The sequence below is a fragment of the Lepeophtheirus salmonis genome, chromosome 12 (assembly GCF_016086655.4).
Source record: "Lepeophtheirus salmonis chromosome 12, UVic_Lsal_1.4, whole genome shotgun sequence".
Classification (NCBI taxonomy): Eukaryota; Metazoa; Arthropoda; class Copepoda; order Siphonostomatoida; family Caligidae; genus Lepeophtheirus; species Lepeophtheirus salmonis.
The window spans coordinates 11,885,359-11,906,758 of NC_052142.2; the positions used below are offsets into that span (position 1 = coordinate 11,885,359).

A 21,400-nucleotide genomic window follows, 5' to 3' on the forward strand; every position below is an offset into this window, starting at 1 on the left:
AAATGCATAATCTCATATTTTACATTTATTTACAGACACTACACAGGCTGGTGCTAAAGCAGCTCTTCCTCAAATCGTGGATGAATAATCTATTCTGGGTGCATTCTTCTCGAAGAAGATCAATGACATGCAACGACGATATTTTAACGCTTGATCGTGAGGTATTGTTGGGTTTTTTGTTTGTACTACACTTTAAGCACTTACTTGAGGATCAAATGTCACAATTTTTACCGATCCCAAGCAAAAATTGTGACATATTTGCCTTTCTGCAATCGAATGAATACAAACGCAAATATTTCGACAGACATCATATATTTTCCTCTTCTTAAAAAACGCTTCTCTTGAACCCCAATCCTTTTAATGAGAATCTCCTTCACAAGTTCATCCATAACCTGGACATAATTATATATAAACGTTGAGTACTGTAATAGGTCTCCAGTGACTAAAATTGGAATTGTCTCCCTGCTACAGAATTGGAGCTATTCTTCCCTTTTCCAGTGAACTAGGCATCTTGTCTTTTATTTTCCATCGCTTTACCGATTTTAACAGAAAAGGAAAAACTTCCCTTGTAAAAGTTGAGTAAATATTGCCAATAATTCCATTTAGAGCTTTACTATCTTCATATTTTCGAGTAATATATCGAGTGGTATTCTACTCAGTAAACAGTTTTTGTTCATGATTCAGGGCCATTTTTCTCCTTTTTGGAGAAATGTCCTCCAGACCAAACAACTGCCTGGAATCCAGAATAGAAGTAGCTTATGGTATCTTCAGTTTTAGTTAGGATTTTTCTATCCAAAAAATTTATTCTTGACATTAAGTGCTAATATTATTTTCAGACAGATAATTTAATCTTCTCGACATATTGTTTTTTACAATAACTTTATCCTCCATTCAACCTTCCACAAGCTCTTCCACTCTTAAAGAATTACTTGAGTCTGCCATAATCGAACGGGCAAAAATGAAATTGCTTTCAAGATTTTTATTTTATTTGAACTTGGTTATTCGTAGAATTCTTTTGTTTTTGTGATGTCACTGTCCGGATTATTTTGTAAAAACATCGACTGTGGTATAGAACTACCCACGTGATTATCCATAATTTATTGAAGTGAATCCATCGTTCATTAGACCCATACGCATTTATTAAATAAAATACGATATCATTGTTACAATTATTAATTCTGTGCTACTCACTAAGAAAAGAATATTCTTTGATACAAGATGTTACTTTAACATTTTTTTATTATTAAAGTTAAGACTCCTCTTCTTAACTCATTACCCGTAAAATAGTGAAATAAATTTGTCGGTAGGCACCAAGGACAATCTTTTCTACATGAGGAGGAAATGGTCGATCACATATATATCCTGTAAGCAGATTATATCAGCATCAACTGATAAAATGTGTTTTATGAATGCATGACTTTCTGTCCAGTCCCATCCTCCCCTGACGTTGAGGGATATTATTTTTTTACTAGATAAGTTCATTTTTATTGATAAATGATCCTATGCATTTGTCTTCTTTGATGGAGTTTTATCTTTGTTCGGCGAATATTCCGAGTCTGATTGATTTCTTTTCACGGAACATTGTGAGAAGTTTAGGTTCTGAGGTTAATTGCTCCCTATCTTCGACTCTAGCATCTCTTTTTTTCTCCAGCAGATTCATCCTGGATTTGAGGACTGTTGCTCTCAACCATACGGTATTTAGCAGGATAATACGGTTTCGAGTTGCTAAAAGATACTCATAAATTTAAAAATACCTTTTTTAATTCTTGAGACAGAAACGAAGTCCCTCTGTTGGGATGGATATATCTCAGAATTCCAAAAATTAATCGATAACAGTAATCATATATACATTTTTAGAACGAGTAGGTAGTGAAACCTTAAAATCGATACTTAAATGTACTATAGTTGTTTTAATGAGAGTTCCCAAGGGAGGTCTAGCAAATCTTTGCTTGAGTTCAGCACATATTCTACAAGATGAACCAACATTACTAATATTACTCGTTGAAAACGGTAAATTCTTTGCTCGCACATATTTCAACAACTTTGATACTCCAGTATGGCACAACCTACCATAAAGATCCTGGAGAACTGACTTTTCATTTTCCTTAATGAGACATATACATTTTTCTCACTTGGACGAAAAATTTTCACTCCTACTGTTATATTTTCAAGGTAAGGGAACATATCCAACAATTTTTCACTTAAATCAAAAGCAATGTCTATGATTAAAATCCCAGCTATTTCAAGCCTCTCAATGATGGAAAACAACAATTCATTTTCCATATGTCTGTCAAATTTCACAGACATTGGTTGCTTTCATTGCAACAAAGGTCCAAATATTTGCTAAGTATATAGCATATTTCAAACGTTCTTCTAGCTTCCATCTCATCGAAACCCAGAACCACAATACACTCTTGATAAGGAAAGTAGGGTTTAGTAATCTCAATTTTGATTTACTTAAAATTAAAAACTAATTATAAACGTTCAATACATTGACTAATGATAAATGTTAAACATATGGACTAATGATAAACATGAAATATATTAACTAATGATAAACGTAAAATATATTAACAAATGATAAAATAGACATGTTGATTTGAACAATTAAACAATATCAAGCCATACTCCCCCTCCAGACACTAGAATTCTAATAAAATAAAATAAGAGATATTATTTCAAGTTGAAACATATCAAACATAATACACACTAACATTTGTATAAATAAACCGACCCATTTTTAATTTAGATGTGCTTTTCATATACTTAGATCGATGTTCATTCATTAAAGTTAGAAATACTTCCATGTTCTCTAAGAATTAGGACAAAAGAAGAAATTCGAGATAGTTTATCCTCAACAAGAGATGCTCGATTTCAGATATATATTGGGGTGAAGAGGGGATGACAATCTATCCTAAGAAGTTAACCAAACCAGGCTAAGGTTTATAAGGGAGTAGCGTGGATTTTTTCTTAGTATGGGAATCTATTCATCTATATATCACAATGAATATATTGAAGTGTTGAAACTATAATGGGATCCATTCACTTTGTGATTCAGATAAAAGGCTCTGGATGATAAATATCAAATAAGATATGTTAATTAATAATTACAAATACTTATACCTAGTGCAACAAATTGAAGTTATTACCATAAAACGAACATATATAAAATACAAAACATTTAAACAATTGAATAACTCTAACAGAGACAAATTTGATATTTAAATGTGCTTTTAATTTGACAATTGCTAAGGCCTAAGACAATTCTTTGATCCTTAAGAGTGAAAGAAGTGGACTTCTATGTTCTTAAAGAGTTAGGATCATAATAAGATAGATGGAATCTAAAGAAGATACTTCTAACTTGATGATTTATCTCAAGAAAGGTTCGGATTCCCAATTCTGCGAGGAACAACAAGATAAATATTCATCCAATGAAATCTTCCAGGCTTCATTATGGAGTAGTGTGAATTCCTTTCTTAGGACAGAAATTCTAGCCTTCAAAAATTTTAGGTGCTTAGTATTTTCTATATATTACATAATGCTTGTTTGTCAAACAATAAGTAACAGGATAATTAAGTGATTAGCACTTCTTTTATTCGAACAGCTGTCGTGTATGTTTATTTTCCTTTTATCGTAAAATATAATATTTTGGTGATAGGTATAATATCAATTTAAAATAATCTTGCAATTTTTTTGCATTAAGACACTTTTACTTTTTGATTTCTCCTACCTTTTTCCCCACAAATAATCAAAATTTTTTTTGGGGAAATCCAGATCTTAGATATGTACATTAAGATTGGGAGACATAATTTATTGGAAGGAATACATTACAACATTCCACATTCCATTAAATATCCTTTATTGAATATTTTTTATTCAAGTTATCTTTCAGAGTTTGGCTCAAATAAATTGCTATGCAATGGTGCCTTTTTGAAATTTGTGTGTATCGTATATAAATATACAGAGATGCATAAAATATGAACTAGAACGAGTACGATACTTTTTTTGTTACAGCATGAATAAAATATTTTATTCTAATTCTTTTGGTTCTATGACGTTTTTAAAATAAAGCTTCTTTTTGCAGTTCTGTCGCACCACAACCATAGTAGAGGTGGATGAATATGAAGGTGTTCCTTTCCAAATAATCCTAGGTACTGCCACTAAAGATGGAGATAATGCCCCAAGGAATCATTTATAAAATATGTTCCTAGTATAATCCTTGATAGACCAGATATGAGGAAATAGTAGCTTGCCACTTAGTCTTTGGAGGTATTGAAAGGTCAATTATAAATTTTTAATAGGCTTTGGGCAGTGTTATTGATAGCAGAAATAATCCTCCTCCCACAAGAAAATTTAGGTAGTTTGATTGAGAGTAAAGATATTACCATTTTAGATTTGTTCAGTTTGACCTTACCTCAAACACGGAGAGAGTTACATTGATATGCAATGATCTGAGCATGTATATCTTTGCCAATGTTTCCTGTAACCCTTTTGTTGATGGCGGTAAGCCTTTTCTTGGCATTTTTTTCCTCCCTCATTTCCTCCACCTCTCCCCACGAGGGCAGCAAGATTGTTGTATAAAGGACTACTGCTGAAGAAAACGTGACACACTTGCGTCCTCAACTTGATTGTCTAAACTCCTTTGACTTTCAGGTAAATTTTAGAATGAAACTCCTCTAAAACATGAGACGGGAATGTTTTAGTAGGTGTCATGCGACAGTGAGCAGCAGGGCTATACAGTCCTTGGGGGGGGGGGTGATTTTACTAAAAAGTTGTAAAAACTTTGTCAAAGTCGACCATTCTCAGAAGACCCCAATACATTATTCTTATCACTAAACATAAGTTTCACTAATATAATTCATCTCTAGCCATACATTAATTAATAGACCACTATATTCTAGTTTCTAGGTGGTAGATACATTTGTTATTCTCCCGAAGGTAGAAATAATAAAAAAATACAGCCTTTAGTGCACAAAAAAAGTAATTTTTGACCAAAATATTTTTTTGGCTATTTATGACGTTGGACTTCGATGAGCAACTTAGTTTAATACTTTAGTTTTAACCATTTCTTAATATCTAAGTTCATTTCAACACTATAAATCGTTTACATGGATATTTATTTTATCATCTTTATACATTGATGTCTTCCTTTTCGAAATACCAATCTATTACCATATAATACAAGATAATTTTCATAAGTTAACTTATTTCTTAAATTGCCAAATGGTTGTACTGAATTGTTTTATATGTTTGATCTCTCATTACCTCTCTAAATCTTCTAAATGTGTATCTCGCATAACAACAATACTAATAACTTGACATCTATGATATACAACCTCTGTATCCAATTTCTTATCTTTCTCAGAGTGAAAAATCATTGATCTTCATAATTCATCTGGTACTTTATGTTCTTTTCCCCTACTCCACTCCGTTTAAAATTGATACTTTCAATTGATATGTAATTAGTTTTTCGTTATCTTGGTCATATATAAGTAACTATTGAGAATAGGAACAATCAGTTTATGATCTAAAATTACAATAAATATAGTTAAGGCTGCTAAATATATATGAGATTTCTTTATGCCACAAACTAAATCCATGCATTTTAATTATATCTTGGAGCACCTTATTGAACAGTAGTAGTGTTATTGGTGAAGTTAAACTTCTTTAATTTCCCTCATTGCTAAAGAATGCTTTTTGTTCCGCACATATTCTGTTTTTGACGTAAACGCTCTCAGTTTTCATACGACTTCAACAATTCTTAGCGAAAACTGTCCAAATTGATTCACCGATACCAAAAAACTTCTTAATTTCTTTTTAGATGATGGCTGTTCAAAATCTTTAATAAAACTCAATTTACTTGTATTCGCTTCAATACACTTTTGGATGGGATATAACCATAATTTTTAATATAGGTTGTTTGCGTTACAAATTTTGGTGAATTGGTTTTGTTTACTCTACACCTTTGTTGGACTCTACGAACATTATCATTATGGTCGTTGAAATTGAGTGTTATAGTAAGAATGTCGTCTATTGCTTTGTGAGTGGTTGATAAACACCCCTATGCCTTATCTTCAAGTTGACAATATTCCCTTGCTATGAATCTCATCACGGCTCTATTAAAAAAAAATACCTTCCTCATTTATTTTGATTTTTCTTTCAGCTCCACAGATGATCAGCTCTTTTGTATCGAATGTTGTAAAAAATGTTTATATGGGCAAATGTTATGCTTCTTGCAATATGAATTGCATATGTCTTTTTAATATTACCCCCCCCCCTTTAATTCGGTATTGACCTTGTTTTCTATTGATAAAAGAGACTCACAAGTAATAAAGAAATCAGGCAGATTGACATGACTAATTTTTGCGTTATATACATCAAGGACTCTTATCAACAAAATAGGTTTTTTTTAATATGAGACGAAACAAAGTTGACTTAAGGATGAATGGATTCAATAATTTCAATTAAGGATATGTGGATGGAGGATGATATTCTCTTTTTTAGTCACTAATACATTGAGTCAATTATACTGTCTTTTGGCGGAACTCTTTAATTCTTATCGAAGTTTACGATAATTTTCTAGAAGATCTGGAGAAATGAAATTATTGAGACAATTATTAACAAGGTCTGAAGTCACTTTCACAAGACTTCAATTAAAGTTGAATCTGCACAATGAACTATCCTTCAATTAAAGAAGATGATGCCTGCTATTGAAACACAAACAGGTGAGATCCCTTGAACTGAACATGATATTGAAGAGTTGGATTGGAAGGCGTGTAGCTAGGATGGCCAGATGGAAAAATATAAGCTCATAGGAACAGGAAATGAGGGTTTAAATCCATTTATCGAGTGTATCGTTCAAAAGATCCATATAAATTAGTATGATTGAAATGGTTTTCGACGCAGTTCCGACTCTTCTCATATTTCTCCTGCCTTATTCGGCGGATTAGAATAAAGGTAATGAAAGACTGAAGTCATTGGTCTTTTACCCGGATTATATTACTCATAACAGCTGACTTAATTCTGTCTCCAATATCTAGTCCTTCTCCCTAGTAGCTCTTGCTATATTTCATACACATTTGTTTCTCTCCATTCCGCATACCCTTAATTTTTTCTTTTCTAGACTTGTTTCTACTTACATTAACATTATATACAATTTAATCATCTACGAGTCGTAAGATATTTTTATTCATGTCTGACTTGAGTCACAAGTCATTCTAGTCAAGTCACGAGTCATTTCAATTCAAGTCAAACTCGAGTCACAAGTCGTTATATTAATTACTCGAGTCTGGCTTAAGTCTAAATCATGTGACTCAAGCCCACAGCTCTGGTTCAAATCAACTCAAATCTAACACGACTTGCTGTTCAGCTATACCAACCATTATAGCTACATTATTTTTAAGTATTATTTTGATGATGATTAACCCTAATCTGTGAACGCTACAGAGCGTTTGTTGAAATATTTATAAAATATAAATTTAAGAGCATTATGGAAAGAATAGTAAACTGGATTTATCTCCATTTTAAGAAAAACAATCGTATATTGTTTTAGTGATTACCTCACATACGTCATCTTGCAATATTACTATATTTTTATGACATTTACCTAGCTGATATTTTTACACTAATCCCAATTTTGTAAATATTCACTTCCTTAGATAACATGTAATACATCAAAAGGAGAACATAATACTTCTCTAGAGTGCTCCTTATTCTAATTATTTTTATTAATATTTACAGGTATCTATATTGGGCTGTTATATGCAATCAAATGTAATATAAGCTAACTTATTAAAATCAAGTTTTTAATCAGTTTTACAGGTTGAAAATCTAAATTTTTGTAGAAAATTATTGAATCATGTAGCAAATTACTTTGCTTTAAAAATTGGAAATGTTATATAAATTATGGGAATATAGCTTTCTTTATTTTCAATTATAAATGTATTAAATTAGGATGCCAAATATCATTTATGTAAGTATTTGACAAAAGAAAGTTATTTTCAATATATTGTTCATACACCCAATGTGAATATATTTTACTCTGATTTTTTTTAGAGTAGTATTTTAATGAGCAATTTTATACTTAAGCACTTTAATCAAAATTTTATTATAGGTAAGCTTTAGTATCAATAAAATTAACATAAACATACCATAATTTTATATTTATATTTATTTAATGACATTATAGTAATTAAAATTAAATTTAAAAGATAATGCGATTAATCAATTATCGTGTTATTGTCATAATACCGATATCTAAAATATCATGGTTTTACAATGTTCCTAAATTTACTCTTAAGAAATTTTTCCTCATAATAAGAATTCCTTATTAATAAGAAGAATAACTCTTGTATCTCGCTTCCACATAAGTTTTATTTATCCATGCAAATTAAGCATTATAATTTTATTAAGATCGTTAATGTGATTAAGTATTTACTTTATTTATATTGACAAGTACATAAGAAGAGCTTAATAAATGACTAATATTATACCGAATTTGCTAACTCTTTCTCATTGATTGTCGAGAATACTAATTAGTTATTTTGGGCGGAATTTCTTTTTTCCTTATGTCTATATATTTCCTACAAAATATTTCCTATATTATTATAACATAGTTTTATTTCCTTAGTCAGAAATAAGCCTAGCAAACACTTTTAGTTCAATTCTTACACCTGAACGACACGGCCGACGGACCCTATAAATGAATTAAACAAGCCGTACTAGTTAAATATTCCCCAGAATTTGAAGATATTTCATTTTATTTATCTTTCCTAATGTAAGCATCACAAAAACAAAATAAAATCTATCAAGAAACACTAATATGAAACAATAAAGTAATCTCATTTGTAAAATTAAACATAAATTTAAGTGAAGTTATAGATAGATAAAAACAGAATATAATAAGTTAAAAATAGTTTTTAAAAGTATAAGTAAATACAGATAGAGTAATTTTCAAGAGGTTGTTCGATCGCTGTCAAAACCACCAATTTATTTAAAAAATCGTTTGAACGAGCAATGTCACTCATATTATCAATCAAACGTAAAATGTATTTCTTATCTCATTGTAGATCCGGCTGAACCACATATACTTCTTCTTATGCTTTCTAAGGTATCATACCTTGTTAGTAAATCTACATGATAATATGGTTCGTCTCCACATAAACCTATATTAGTCTTTATCTGTCTTCTTGACATGTTTCTTAAAAGGAATAAAGCAGGTAGAAATAACCTCCTCAATACGCCCTTAACTCATTTTTCAACTCTGGCAACAAATATATATATCCCTAGGGTATAAGATAACTCATGCTACGTTAAATCATCAATTTAGTAGAACATTTTATTTGCCATCCAAAATATTCAATAAAAGCACGCCTTACTTCCTCACAATGGGTTGATCAACTTCTTTGGGCACTTTTAGGTACCAGTAGAGCCCCTAAAGAGGGTTTCCCTTCTTTGTCTATGGAAATTCTTTATGGCTAACCTCTCTCTCCATTCCTGGTGTAATTATAGATATTCCGTCATATTTCAGGGGAAAACACCTGCCAACCTTCAGACAAATGTGAAAATACTCCTGATCCCACAGTCCATCATTCATCACGTCAAATCGATTATATACCAACAAATCATTGTATACTCAATTCGTTTTTGTTTGCCATAGGTCTACTATTAAAGATTTACTGTCTCCTTAAAAAGGCCTGTGTAAATTTATAAAAATACAAATATTAGAAAAATATTGCAATATTGAACGGGTTTTCCAACTATAATCGATCTTCATTGACAGATTAAAGCTTGGAATAGTTCTAAGTTACTTTTTGACAGCTATTTTCTTTCTCAAGGAAAACTCAGAAATCATTTATCACTAATCCTTACATCAAAGAGTCCTCGACCGGAAATTTAAGCACAAGCATTGATGATCATTGTTTGTGTTTATAAATAAAAAATATTTTATTGTTATGTGCTAAATACTAGGGGCAGCAAACTTCTTATGATTCGTTATCTGTTGGGAGATAGGCTCTGTGGCGAAGTCCAAATGTACACAGTAGTGTAAACTTTATCAATGAAGAATCATCCATCTCATTTATATGTAAGATAAACAAGCTAATAATAAAATATACTAGAATATACTATTGGAAAAGAATAAGATATCCCTAAACTGCTATAATATATTTATTAACCCTTTTATTGTATATAATATATATATTTTTTTTTCAATAGTAGATTGAGGGTAAAGAGGCAAACATTATATAGGTCGACTTTTTTTGGTTTTGGAAACTGGAACAGTGTTTTTATTTTTATGTTTAAGCCCGACAAGGAATACTAGAACTACTGGAAAGGAAACAAAAATATTTCGCTCACAAAAAGAGGCTGACTATCTCTTTTCTTGTAACTACAAAGAGGCGAAATAACTAATATGATTTATGTACATTGATAAATTTATCAGACTCGTAACAATTTATCACAATCATAAATTAATCAATTTCTTAACCCATCCTAAATTATATTTATCCCTTAACTTAATAATTTCATTTTATACCCAGACAGATTAAAACTTAACTTATATGACTTTGGACATTCATTTATCATATATTATTTCTTATATAAATATAAAAATAGTTTTTATATGGTATTTAATAATAAAAATACAATATTGGAAGTACAATCAGTTAGTTCGAATGCAGTTTGGCAATATTTTTGTTGTTGTATTGAAGATGGCAAATATTTTATCTTCAGTAAGCAACACAAAATTCTTGACCACAACATTGAAAAGTTTATCGATATTTTAGCAATATAGGTAGAAAAACAGTGACCAGATTTGCAAGTTGTTGATGGTTTTTCATAGGATATTGGATAAAATACAGGGTAAATACTCAATTACTCTTACCTATTGAAGACTATAATACTACCCTCAACTAAAAGTAAAGTGATTCTAGAACATGACTACACATAGTATAAATAAAACTGCAGACATAATGGGAATGCCTGACCGTTGCTAAGATACTTTCAAAAAGTTTCTAAGAAGTTCATTTCTAGTTGAAAGTATTATGATAACTAACCGTAGTTGAGTATTTACTTTTATTATTTTCCTGATTTAAGGTCATATCATAGTTGTATATTTTTAGAGATGTGTAGATATAGCAAGTTTTGTATATTGACTGTGATATATATCTGGCAATATATATACTATTCCTTGCTGGTGCTGAAGATCCTCTAGGGAAAGTTATATAACAGGAATATTTCCCCATAATGTTATAAATTTGTATATCATATTGATGTACTTTCAGGGATATAATTTTAGAAATGATTCTTTCTTCGGCTTTGTATGGATCGACTTGAACAAGTTGAATTGTGTCAAATAAGGAAACTATTTACTTTTTAGTAGTATCCTTCGGATATTTCTTGAATAAACAATGTTTCACTGAAGTACAACTAAGTATATTCACAAATTTATTTTTGTTCATATAGGCATCACAGATTGATATAACGAGAAAAATTGTCTTTTTTGTACTAGCTAGAATCATTTTGTTTTATTTTGGAGGCAGATAACTTAAATTGATATGTATGCCATGCTAATTATTTCTTTAACAGCCATTCTTGTTGTTTTAAATCATAAAACCGTTTATAAGTTTGATTTTCCTTTCCGTAGAATTTTCCATTAGAATATTAAAAATAATTGTGATATATATAAAATACTATACTGGTGTTGAAGATCTTCTAGATAAAGTTATATATCAGGGAGATTTCCCCATAATGTTCTCAATTTGCAAATCATATTTATCTACTTTCAGGGATAAGATTTTAGAAATGTTTCTTTCTTTGGCTTTGTATGGATTGACTTGAACAAGTTGAATTGTGTCAAATAAAGAAACTATTGACGTCTCATTAGCATCCTTTGGATATTAGTTTAATAAACAATTTTTCACATGAGTACAACTAAGTTATTTTTCTTGATATATGTATCACAGATTGATCAGACGAGAAGAATTCCTTTTTTTTGTACTATCTAGAATCATTTTTTTATTTTAGAGGCAGATATCTTAAATTGATTTTTGTACAATGCTCACTATTTCAATTTCAGTGTTACATTTTTTTCTCTACTCTTCAATCCTCTAATTTGTGCTTTTAAGTACTTTGTTGTGCATGAAGGTAATCCTGCTTCTACTGTAATCACACTGGATACGGTCCTAAGATACTTGGGAGACGGAAGTGACAGAGCATTGGACATATATATTTGCTCATACAGGCCAGAACTGACATTGTGCCATATCAAAACAAAGGAAAGGAGTCCAGAAGAATATCTTCAACCTTTAGGCCGTTTGAAGAGGTGATACATTTGATCTATTATGAATGCGAGCTTGGATGATTGAATTTGGCCTATTTCTGCCGAGTTAGAAAAATTAAGGAGCTGTTCACAAATGTCTCTTTCTCTGTCTGACCGTCCGTGGAACCCAGAAAAGCGGCAATGTTGATGGGCTCAGTGATAGAGTTAACTTTATTTTCTAAATTTATGCAATGTGATACTAAGATCTTATTTAGCTCAACTTCGTTACAGAAAATTCTGAAGGAGATGTTTTCGTCTACCTTTACGCAAACAACAATGCATAGCCCTTCCATATCTCAATGAATGATTTTGAAAAGTGCAACTTTTGGAGTTTTAAGCAACAAGAACCCCCGAGGGCAATGATTTCCGAAGAGAGTTTGTCATAGAGATCTTGTGCCGAAAGAACGGTGTTATCCATAAACGTTGGATATTCCATAGCTTCTTGGCTTTCATTCTCCAAACGCACTCTATTGGTGCTAGCTGATGCCTCTTTTGGTCTTGGATGTGGTGATGGTGATGAGTGGTAGCTTGCCAGATTAGGCCACTTTGATGGGATGGCTTCCTCTTTCAATCGTTTAATTTGAACATAATTTTTAGAACACTTTTAAGTAACCTGTACAGCTGTTTGTACTACACTTCTGAAACTCTTTTTAAATTCTTTTACGTTTGAACACTGTTCAAGAACCTATCGAAGTATAAACCATTACTATTCAGCAACTGGGATGCCTACGCAAAAGAAATAAAAATTATCAATTCATGTAAAGTTTTTTTTTCTTTTCCTATATATTGTGTTGTTCCACATTTTTTGTTGTTTATAATATACACTTGTTGACTTTTGAAATTAAAATCTAAAAAATTGATAACTCTGAATACTCAAAATGGCTCAAAAAAAATTATTTTTCATTTCTGGCCCAAGAGGTCAAAAATTAAAATTGCGGGGGTCTTGTAACTATGGTTTCCTGAATTATCTAAATCAGATCTAGAAAATAGTTTCTGGGGGATCAAGTTAGACTTTATAATTAAACAGATGTTGAAATCAAGTAAAAAATAGTTTTATGGCATAAGCTTTTATATTTAGAGGGTTTTGTTGCCACCTTGGTCAAGAAAGCAACTTAAAAAAATATGGATTCTTACCCAAGGCCGGAGAAAGGATTATGGGTCCCAGTAACACATTTGGCTTAAGGGCCCTGTAATGATCTTGAAGAGTAAAAGTGATCGTTCTATTGTGCTCTATATAAAACTTTGCACTTCATAACAACTCCATACGATTATCCTGAATCATGTACATATTATATAAGTACAAAAAATTATAATGTGTATTTACAATATTAAATACATCAATACATAACAGACCCCGTCGTCACACTCGATTTACCCCTCCACCCTAGATCAACATGTATCTATTTATCATGTATTCTATTATGTATCATGATTTCACCATTTAGGTGGTTTTCTGCATAGATAAAGATATATCATGAGAAGAAAATGCAAAAGTTAAAGTTATAACAATCTATCAGATTGACTTTTTATTGTTCAAATTTTTTGCTGTTTCCAGGCCATCAAGGAAGTAAGCTAGAAGCTTGGTACGTCGACATCAGTTCAGTGAGATACATGCTTTGTGCAATTAGTACAGGAGTTAAAATACAAGCATTGTAATTCAAAGATTCTCAGCCCACCATATCTTCCAATTAAAGTGTGATGCCTCACAACTTTAAATTTCTACATTCAATTACAATAACAGGAAAATGTAATTGAATATCAAATGCATAACACTTTCTGAAAGTTATATCCATACACATCTATCATCTAAAGCAATTTCTATTCTTTCTGCTTTCTAATTATTATTAATTAATTTGTTCAGTACTATGAACCCGTGCTGATTTTAACTACCAACTTTGTGTCTTAAACAGCAAATATAGTTCTTCTTTGACATTCTTGAATGGCAAAGCTTCCCAAATAATATATATCATGGATTTTCTACAATAGCTAATCCATAACCTTTTATACAAAAAAAAATAAAAAATCATGGATTACATCAGTATGAAAAAAGAAAGCTTTATGATTAACTGTATGGTCTGTAAGACACACTAAATAATCAGATAGGGACCCTTATTAATCTATACATGGAAAAGATGTTAATGACGTCATTAAAATCAATTTCCTATGCAAGACTGATTTCAATTCCAAGACTTCATCAGTCAACATTAACCTCCTGCTTCATTGTTGAACTTATGTCATTTTTGAGCAACTTGCTGAAAAACCTTTCAGCAGTTGTAATAGTAACAAGAAGCGTCCGAAAAATTCACAAAGCAATGCAAATGTTTCGGAAGATAGACTCAAGGGTCACGATTGTTATTTTTTAAAGATAAATAATGGGTTTAGTCGAGTTATCTGGTTAATGCAAATGCATGACTAGTGTTGTGTCGGTCCCTATTTATTCGGTCCAGTCCAGTCTTAGGAGTGGTCCTTTTGGTTCTTAGTACACTCAGTCCTTAGGATCGGTCCTTGCAGATTTTCATACAAATATTAATGCTTTATAATGACAAATAAGATACATCAAATATGTATTTAGATTATTGCACAAATCTTGCAAACATTTTTATTATAACACAATATACTACGAACATATTTTATTGTTAATTAGTTATATAGTTTAGTCTATTATATAATGGAATAATTTTAAAAAAAGAGGAAAAATATCCTCAATGACGTCACAAGGGATCGATTTTAACTACTGTAAGGACCGACAAATGGGCATGGACTAGACTGCAGTCCTCGGTCCTAGATTAGAACGGACACAACACTGGCTATGACTCCTATTTTCTCACTTCAAAGCCTTGGGGCCAGTAAAAAAGTACTTTTGTTCCCCACTATTTCTGCCCCTGATCCCATCTACTCGGTAATTAAAAGATTGTCTGAAATCTTATACGAATCATACATACTTTATCTGAGGGAATAAAATTATCTCTAAATATTTACCAATCATTAATTACAATCATTAATAATTTTCGAAATATGTTTTTTCTAAAATCAACGTTCCTTTCATATTTACTCATTGGAGAGAAGTAACTGGTAGCTGCTTTGTTTCGAACAGTTGATCCTTTTATCCATCATTTCTAGCATTGGAGGTGGGGGGAGTAAATAAACACTTATTTATTACTGGTTAGTGATAGGTACAGGATAATTATTGAAGTGCAGGGTCCCAAACCAGATGGAACCCACTGTAGATACTTGAAGAAACTACTTAGAGGTCCTAACAACCCCCCAATTGTGCCCCGAACATATAGCAGATTATAAATATAAGCGAACAATAGTTAAGAACTATTAAGCTCCGAAAACATCCGAACATTCGTTTACAATTGTGGGTTTGTGAGGGGCTCTTATTAGTTTCTTCAAATATCGTCAGTGAGTTGCATCCTTTTTTGGGATCTGGTGGTACCCGAAAACATTCGCAACATGTGGGTACAATTCGGAAGGGGATTCCGCAGGGCTCTTAGTTGTTTCTTTAAGTATCGCCAGTAAGTTGCATCCCGTGTTAGGACCCGGTGGTACCCAAAAACACATACAACATTCGGCGTACAATTGGGGGGAGTGGGAAGGTGAACTTATTAGTTGCTTCAAGTATCGGTGGTAGGTTGCATCCCATTTTCGGGACCTGATGGTACCCGAGAACACTCCTAACATTCGGGATACAATTAGGGGTGGGGTGAAGCTTTTAGTTAATTTTAAGTATTGGGGGTAAGTTGCATTCCGTGGTTGGAGCTGGCGTGGCTAGAAAGAACCCCCAAACATTTGCAATACAGTTCTATTTTGAAATATGGTTCTGAATAGAAATTATACTCTAACTTTATACTCTTGCTTTAAAAAAAGTATTTAAAAGTCAGACCAACTTTAATTAAATATTCTAAAGATCTTTTTCCAGATGATTATCATGCCACCTTTTGTGATTTTTGGATACAAGCCTTAAGAAAATTCAAATTCCCACAGTATAATAATTTTCATATTCATGATAATAATTTGAAGCTTTATCCCAAGAATGTAATTGAATCGAGTCCTGATGCTTTGAATTTGATCTCGGATATGACCATTTGCATCACTCCATTTGAGATCAATCCAAATCTTGTTAAATTCATGGAATTTTATACGGATAAAGTATCTCTGGCTTCGTCATCACAAAATCAATTAAGTCCCTTAGTAAAGAAGTGTTTTCAAAAATTAAGAAAGAACTTTTAGGAAATGATAAGCTTCTTGATTTAGACGGAACCTAGGTTAATAGAAATACAAGGTTAGACTATCATATAATCGGGGTTGCTAAGAATTTTGGAATTTGATGTATCGCACCGACTTTTGGGTAAGATAGGCAGATTTTGACAAAATAAGCAACCACTGATAGTATATGACGTCACTATTACTAAAAATTTTATTTTAATGTATTGTACCGCATGATCAGCCAGAAATACAGATTTTGAAAAAACACACAGCTCCACATACACTATGACTATGAATTCAAACATCAATCGAACACGCATTATAGTATAAACTTGTATTTCAGTTAACCTTGGATGCAACTACAATCCATGACTGCAGAGTTGATTGCCCTTCTGTATGGTTGAAATAATAAAATAACTTAAAATACTAATGTCGGCTTTATTAAACATAAAAAGGACGGAAGTATATATCACAACAATGATCATGTATAAATAAAACGAGAAAACTAGGGTTGTGGGGTGCCTGAACGTTGGTGTGTACACTCATAAGCTACACAAATTAATTAAATTTCATTCATCCCTGATCTCAAAAGTTCATACATAATTATATAAGTATACAGATTACTTCACATACGACTAGATCTCCAAATTTCTGGGGTCGACCTTTCCGTGGATGTTCCTGCTCCTTTTTTCAGTTCAAAAGAATTACCGAATGCATCAGTTACATTGTTTTGAGGGGTTACAGTCGTGAAGTCACCTTGAGAGGGTCTAAACCATTCACAGAAATGTTTCTGTCGTATACAGGGTGTCCACGATAAATTGGAACTACTTTAAACTTCATCCAGATCCATAATGTGGATTTTGGGGGTTAAATGATACTAATATAAAAGGTTGCGTGAACAACACACTATAACTTCCACCACATTTGTTTTGACAACAAACAATAGTCATCATGGAACAAGCAAGGAGAAACGTCATCCTCGAATTGGCTCGCCGCGGGACACAAGCCCTCTGCTATCTACAAGCTTCTTAACTACCCCAAGACCACGGTGTACCGGGTCTTCAATGCCTGGGAGGTTGAAAAGAAGGTCTGCAAGACCTACAACGTGAGAAGTTACCGAATCCGCACTCGCCGCTTCCTTGAAGGCCTCCGGAAGTCCATGAAAGCTTCACCGGGGACTTCCTTGTCCAGGTTGGCCAAGAGCCGTGGAGTGAGAAAGCAGCTGGTCTTTAAGGCTGTGAATGAGGACCTCGGGTACAGGTCATACTGAATGGCCAAACAACACATCTTCACAGCATCCATGAAGGCCACCAGGATCACCAACGGTAAGCGTCTCCTCAATGACGTGAAGAGCCATGGAGGAAGAATCATCTTTTTCTCCGACGAGAAGAACTAGACTGTCGACAGAAGCTACAGCGTCCAGAATGACAGGTGGCTTGATAAGGAGAGAGAAGATGTCCCTGCAGTCTTCACCACAAAGTTTCTGGCCTCCATGATGACCCTGGCTGTCATCTGCAGCACCAGTGAGGTGATGCCTCCTTTCTTCTTCAATCCCAAGGAAAGGGTTAACGCGATAAGGTACTGCTAAGTCATGGAGGAGTTCGTCATTCCCTGGATGAAGGATACGGCCGCTGTGAGGGAGTTCATATTCCAACAAGACTCCGCGACCGCACACATAGCCTTTAGGACCACTAACCTCTTTAACTCCCACAACATCACTTTTTGGGATCGCCACACCTGCCCCTCCAACTCCTCCGACCTCAATCCGTGTGATTACTACTGGTAGGGTAGTTGGAAAGGGAGGTGTGCAAGGTCAGCCACAAGAGCATCGCAGCCCTGAAGGGCTCCATTACGAGGGAGTTGAATGCTGTTGATTCCGCGGAAGTCATGAGGACATGCAATCCTTTAGGGGCAGGATGGAGAAAATGGTGGCTGCTGAGGGAGGTCATGTTGAGTAAATTTATTTTTTAATATCATGTCTAACTTTTTCAGATCAACAAATACACTCCAAATTCCATTTTTATCAAGCAGGTTGAATTTTAAGATAGTTCCAATTTATCGTGGACACCCTGTATGCCAACAGCTTAAATGCTGAGATGACTTTGAAATAGGTTACCGGACCCATCGTGTTGCACAGCTAAATATTCTTCTTCATTGTTAATGATGACGTATTTTTCTTTTAGTAGTGTCAGTATAGGACAAAATGTTTTCAACTTCAGTTCTTCTTCCTCACAATGGATCAGTAAATGTAATGCATGTATTAATTTATTGTCGTGATCCCTGTAGAAGTCACATTACAACTAGAACATTTGAGATTCTTCTTTTTGCAATTGTTCTTTATCCGTTTCTTCCATTTTTCTGTTCTGAATTCCGGTACGTTTGATGAATTCTCCATCGACTTCTTAAATCTTCCTCTACTACAAGTTTTACTCGTTGGATATTGTATCGGAGTTTGCCCGGGGTTTCTTATACATTCATTACCATGTTTTTTTTTCGTAATTTCTGAATTATTTGAGTCTCTTCCACATTTGAGATTTTCTTCATCCTAGTATGGCTGTCTCTGAGAAATATCATGATCTGTCGATCGTTATTATCCAAATTATTTATATTCACTATTTTCACTTTTGTTTGGGTCGTAGTTGCTTCAGAAATGCCAAATATTAGTGGATTTTATAATATCAATCGTAGCTGATCTTTGTCCCCGTGTAATCTCTGTTCTTATATTCTTTGTTCTTTTTAATAAATATGAAGTTAATTTATATTCTTTTTTATAGATGTTCAGGTGTTTCCAGCATAGGATTTGAACCTTTTTAAATTTATTTTTGAACGTTTAAATCTGCTTAGCAATTGAGATTGAGTTAATCAGTTATTTGAATTTGGGGAAGGCTATTTTGATGTTAGCATGTACATGAGAGAATCCAGTTATTATTTTCTTATTTTTGGTAAATTTGCCAAAGTTTGTGTCTTTTTTATCTTTAAACTGAACCATGTCTGGAAACTGAGGTATTACATTCACGGCCAATAGTAATGCAATTTGTAATAACATTCTACATAAAAATTAAAATGTATTTATTCATGATTTGAGGAAATTTTCGTAATAGTCTATGGTTTTGTGATAGGTGATCGTGTAAATCACAATTTGGAGGATTTTGGACCAATGGCAGTTGAATTTTGATTCCTGCCGGAATCACTGTCGGATTTTGTCTCTATTTTGGGGTCCTCTATATCTCCAGTCTCCTACTTTTCTGTGGAGCTATAATTAGTTTTCCCCAGTTCACATAAGTAATTATTTATAAACATAATAGTTTAAAACGATTGAAGCACCCTCAATTTTCCCTCAATGAAAGCATGACATTTTTATAATCGATACCATAGTCCAGGTGAAGTATAAAATACAGATAACTTCACCGTGATGACTGCATCAGTGTTTAGATGAACCTGAGTTGACGGTGGCATAGCCACAACTCAATCTTCTTGTCCTAGTTATTTTCCAAGTGCATCTGTAATTTTCTGTTGCACGAATTTTCTAATAGATATCCCTTTATTACATTCATAAAAAATGGAAGGATTACTCCGTCAGATTCTTGCAGAAAGAGCGAAGCCTCTCTGTTGTATCTTTTTTCGACTTATTTGTGAAGACTGTTGACGGAGCGATACGATATCGTAGCCATATCTCTCTTGAATCGGTGAATAGATATCTCCATCCCACTTTCTCGATCCTCTTGTCTCTTCTATTCAGCATTCAGAGTCGTTTGGGAACTAAAAGAATTTGGGGTTGTATACTTTCATTTTCACGAGCTCTTTTCGAAAATGTTGTATATTGAGAACCTACAACGCAGTGTAAAACAGGATGTATAGAATCCTACTTTATTTTTTGTTTTGTTTTAATATGTTTCATAGAAATGATACGGTCGGCTGTTACAAAATTTAAAGAAATCAGGCATAGGAAGGAGTTTATTTGACCTAAGGAGACCATTCCCAAGTGCTACATTAGCTCATATCTACTTTTGAAGAGGTCATTAAAATTTACAGCTTTTTTTTGTCTCAACAGTGGAAGACCAGCCTACAAAAAGGAATTCCAAGAAGGCAGTAGCCCCTTCCAGTAAGCCTCATTCTTAGGTAAAGCTAAAAAAAACTCTCCTGGGCCCATGGTAATTCTATCCTCAAAATAGTAGCCTGTGTTTGTCTTAACATACTTTCTTATTAGCCAAGAATCTGGACACAGCCTTAGTTATCTAAACCAGAAATTGTTTCTGGACTTAATTGAATCTTTTTCGTATTGAAATCTTTGCTTCTTGCTTTAACAATACAAATATATCGTATGGTGAGTTCAGGTTTCTAATAAATACTGCATAATGCAGTGATGTAGTTGTACGTTGCCAATTCGTGTTATATTCTATTTGAGCACACATCAAAGCATCAAACCAATTTGCTTTACCATTAATCGTGATCGTCTTTTTATAAGGATAAAGAGACTGGTTCAATTTTTTATGATTGACCATTTGATTGAGGATAGTATAAGGTAATATTAATGAGAGAAATACCAATAGCTTTATAAATAATCTTTACAACTTTATTAATATATTCAGGACCGTTGTTGGTAACTATTATGGAAGGAGGATGACTTATCAATTTTGACAGGATCACATTGGCTATTTCTTCAGTCGTTTTCACTTTATTTTGAATATACGTCAAAATGTCTATGACATACTGTCCCTTCAGTATTTTAATTAGCTTTCTCCAATAGATATCGTTTTTCGGAACATCTCTCAACTCTTCTTCGTTACGGTTTGGAGTTGAGTATCTCCACCATCAATGCTCTCGATTTCTTTTGTAATGATTTTCTCAATCATATTTCTTAACAGGGAATCT

General features: G+C 32.9%; 1 protein-coding gene across 1 annotated transcript in view; it reads left to right on the forward strand.

The window, feature by feature from the left end:
* Window positions 1-237: 237 nt before the first annotated feature.
* The window catches only part of LOC121127242 (uncharacterized), a 66,587-nt gene continuing 45,424 nt past the window's right edge, over window positions 238-21,400 (forward strand). Inside the window, exon 1 of the mRNA XM_040722591.2 lies at window positions 238-8,113. The gene's annotated coding sequence lies outside the window, so the exon portion shown is untranslated. The remainder of the gene's footprint in view (window positions 8,114-21,400) is intronic.